Raw genomic sequence first — 4,630 nt, 5'->3', positions numbered from 1 at the left:
AGCTAATGCTTCTAGCTTGGACTGGATCTTCTTCCTCATGTCTTGATGCCTTGAAGTTCCGGCATGGACTAGCTTTTGTTTATTTTAGTTTCTTAGAATACTCTTAGTTTAGTAATTTGATCATAGATGTTCTTGTGGTGATGACTTCCAGATTTTGGGGAATAATAGATGTTGAATTTTAGAAGTTATTGAATTGTCTTTTTATTAATGAGTTTATGTCTTCCGCATTATTTTCTGTTGATATTAAATTGAAATGTTAAGGTTTAGATTGATGGTTCGCTCACATAGGAGGGAATGTGTGGGTGCCAGTCGCGGCCCGGTTTTGGGTCGTGACAGTAAACCATGGTTTCAAGTATGTTGGATAAGTATTACTTGTTGAGATAGTTAGCATGTTTGGTTGGTTGATATGACTTACTTGACTTTGCATTAGGCCTCTAAAGGGGTAATTTGGCATGTTTTGATAAATAGTCCTTTATAGCATGTTTTGCTTGTGTATGTGCATAAGATCTCATACTTAGTATATATGGAGTACTAACCCCATTTCCTAACCTTTTTCCCAAACATTTTATGTTCCGGTCTTTGAAGATTTTGGAAGGCGACATTGTTGAAGGCTTGGATTCTTGAGAGTATTTCTATATTTTACGTATATGTATATGCAATAAAAGTAGAAAGCTATGTAACCTTCATATATGAAGGATCTATGTATACTCGATACAAATATACATTATGTGTATGTAGAGGTCTATGTAAACATCCAAGTAGTGATAACGAAAGTATTAATTTTTCCGCATTTTTCAACCTATGAATGTAATGACATGAGACTAAGAGGCTAAGTCTTAGTCCTTCAAAAGGAAGACGACGCCGGTTACGTCTAGGGGGTAAACCCGAATGTGACAAACTTGGTATTAGAGCAGGAGGTTGAATATCGTTAAGTTATGTCTCTCTCTACCACGTCTATGTAGGTTTGTATTCATAATTGTGAAGCGCGCCACACTTATGAGTAGGAACCTATATGAGGCTTCGAAATCGCTCTCTTTCTTGGAAATCTCATATTGTGACAATATAGTATACTTATGGTGTGCTTTTACATCTAATCCTATTGTTGTGCTTATAGGAAACATGAACACTAGAAGGAATGCGACTCGTAGACTTGAGGAGAAAGTTGCTAATACGGGAGCTCCTTCCCATGGTGAGCAAGTTTCTCCACTAGAGGAAAATGCTAATGTTGATCAAGCCCCGGCTAACCCTCCACCTATGATGGAGGCTGAGATGAGGGCTATTCTTGCTCAAATGACCCAAGAAATACTACTCAAGCACAAGCCGCAACGGTTCAAGCCCAAGTTATGACGACCCAAGCTAATCGGGAGATTACTCCCCATCCTCATCAACAAGTCACTACTATGGCTTCCCATTTAAGGGACTTCACTTAAATGAACCCTTCTACTTTCAATGGGTCTAAGGTTGATGAAGACCCCCAAGATTTCATCAATGAGATCTACAAGATACTATATGCTATGGGAGTGTCTTCAAGTGAGAAGGCCGAGTTGGCCACATACAAACTCAAGGATGTGGCTCACACTTGGTATGTGCAATGGAGGGATAATAAGCCATTGAGGGGAGGTACGATGACTTGGCAGATCTTTAAGGAGCTTTTCTAGATCGATTCTTCCCTAGGGAGATGAGGGAGGAAAAAGTGATGGAGTTCATCAATCTTCGCCAAGGAGGAAGGAGTGTCCATGAGTACTCTTTGTAATTCATTAATTTTTCCAAAATATGCTCTTTGTTTGGTCTCCGATCCTAGAGACCAAATGAGCTGTTTTGTGACGCGGTCGTCGGAGGACTTACAAGAGGAGTGCCAATCGGCCATGCTACATGACAACATGAACATTTCCCGCCTTATGGTGCATGCAAGGTAGAGGAGGAAAGGGCTAAGCGAAAAAGTAGAGATGCTAAGAGAGAAAGGTCATTTGATGGAGGTTCTTCAAAGAATAGGCTTGAAATACAAGACAAGCCTAGATTTAAGAAACAATCTTCAAATCAAGTCCCTTCCAAGTTCCCAAAAGCTAGGGGTGATAGGGTGTCTAACCCTAAATTCAAGAGGGGAAAATGTACTAATTCACCAAATGAGAAGCCTACTTGTGACAAGTGTGGAAAGGGTCATCTTGGTGAGTGCTTGGTAGGAACGGGGAATTGCTTTAGTTGTGGCAAGAGTGGTCACAAGATGAGAGATTGTCAAACCTTAAAGAGTCAAGACAAGGGTAGTGGTCAAGCTCAAGCAAGTGGTTCTAGTGATGCTCCAAAGAAGAACCGCTTCTATCTCTCCGCTCTAGGGGTGAGCAAGAGACCTCTCTCGATGTGGTGATCGGTATGTTGAATGTTTTCTCTCTTGATGTATATGCCCTACTTGATCCCGGCGCTACTTTATCATTTGTTACACCTCTAGTAGCTAAAAAGTTTGATATTTTACCCGATATTTTGCATGAACCTTTTATAGTGTCTACTCCAGTGGGTGAGTCGGTTGTTGCAAAAAGGGTGTATAAAAATTATCCAATAATGTTTCCCCATAGAGTTAATTATGTTGATTTAGTATAACTCGATATGCTTGGTTTTCATATTATATGGGTATGGATTGATTTCATCCATGTTTTGCATCCATTGATTGTAGGACAAGAGTGGTGAGGTTTAACTTCCCAAATGAACCCGTTGTTAAGTGGAAGGGGCAAAATTCTATTCCTAGAGGTCATATTATTTCTTGTCCAAAAGCATGCAAAATGATCTCAAAAGGTTGTCTATATAATATAGTAAGAGTCCAAGATCTAGAATCCAAAGTTCCTCCCATTGAGTCGCTACCCGTAGTGAGTGAGTTTCCGGAGGTCTCCCCTAATGACCTCCCCGATATTCCTCCCGAACAGGAAATTGACTTTGGAATTGATTTTCTACCGGATACAAATCCCATACCAATTCGTCCTTATCGGATGGCTCCGGCTGAGTTGAAGGAGTTGAAGGCTCAACTCAAAGATTTACTAGATAAGAGTTTTATAATGCCTAGTATTTATCCGTGGGGTGCTCCGGTTTTGTTTGTGAAGAAGAAAGATGGGTCCTTGAGAATGTGTATTGATTACCTCCAACTCAACAAGGTCACTATTAAGAATAAGTATCCTCTCCCTCGGATTGACGACTTGTTTGATCAATTCCAACGGGCGAGTTACTTATCAAAAATTGACTTGAGATCGGGGTATCACCAACTTAGGGTGAGAGGTGAGGATGTACCAAAGAAGATATTTCGAACTAGGTATGGCCAATATGAGTTCTTTGTCATGTATTTCGATCTCACCAATGCTTTGGCGGCATTTATGGACCTAATGAATAGAGTGTTTCAAAATTACCTAGATTCATTTGTCATTGCCTTCATTGACGATATCTTGGTATATTCGAAGAATGAGGGTGATCACATGGGTCATTTGAGGGTGGTATTTCAAACCCTTAAAGAACATCAATTGTATACCATATATAGTAAGTGTGAGTTTTGGTTGAGGTCGGTGACATTTCTTGGGCACATTATCTCTAGTCAGGGAGTTGAGGTAGACCCAAGGAAAACGAAAGCGGTGAAAAATTGTCCTAGACCATTGACTCCAATCGACATTAGGAGTTTCTTGGGTCTACCGGGTTATTATCAGAGGTTCGTAGATCATTTTGCATCGATTGCGTCTCCTTTGACTACTTTGACCCAAAAGAGTAAGAAGTTTGAGTGATCGGAGGCATGTGAGAAAAGCTTCCAATTATTGAAAGATAGTCTTACTTCCGCTCCGGTGTTGACTTTACCAAAGGACACAAAGGGTTTTGTAGTTTATTGTGACGCATGCTGAGTGGGTTTGGGGTGTATGCTTATGCAACACGAGAAAGTGATAGCCTATGCCTCTAGGAAACTTAAGGTACATGAGAGAAACTATCCCACTCATGACCTTGAGTTAGCGGCCGTGGTGTTTGCTTTGAAAATTTGGAGGTATTACTTGTATGGGGTTCATGTTGATAACTTTACCGATCATAAGAGTCTCCAATATGTGTTGAATCTCCAAAAAAGAAGGTGGCTAGAGTTGTTGAAAGATTATGATATGAGTATCCTTTATCACCCCGACAAGGCTAATGTAGTTGCGGATTCCTTAAGTTGTATGACTATGGGTAGTGTATCCCATCTTGACGAAGCCAAGAAGGACCTAGCAAGGGAAGTACATTGGTTGGCTAGGTTGGGGGTGAGGTTGGAGAGTTCCGAATGGGGGTACTATAGTTCATCATAACTCCGAGTCATCTTTAGTGGTTGAGGTGAAGTCCAAACAACACCTTGATCTAGCCTTAATGGAGTTTAAAAAATCAATTATCGGCAAGTTGAATGAATCATTCTCCTTAGGGGGGGGGGATGGTGTGTTAAGGTACCAAGGGAGATTATGTGTTCCCGATGTAGATGGATTGAGGACTCGGATCCTAGAAGAAGCACATGGGACCCGCTACTCAATTCATCCGGGGTCGACAAAAATGTACCATGACCTAAGGGAGATATATTGGTGGGAAGGTCTAAAAAGGGACATAGCTGAGTTTGTCGCTAAGTGTACAAATTGCCAACACGTAAAATCCG

Source organism: Solanum pennellii, chromosome 1 (assembly GCF_001406875.1).
Source record: "Solanum pennellii chromosome 1, SPENNV200".
NCBI lineage: Eukaryota > Viridiplantae > Streptophyta > Magnoliopsida > Solanales > Solanaceae > Solanum > Solanum pennellii.
The sequence above is the reverse complement of the archived record's forward strand: the minus strand, read 5'-3'. Positions refer to the sequence as shown.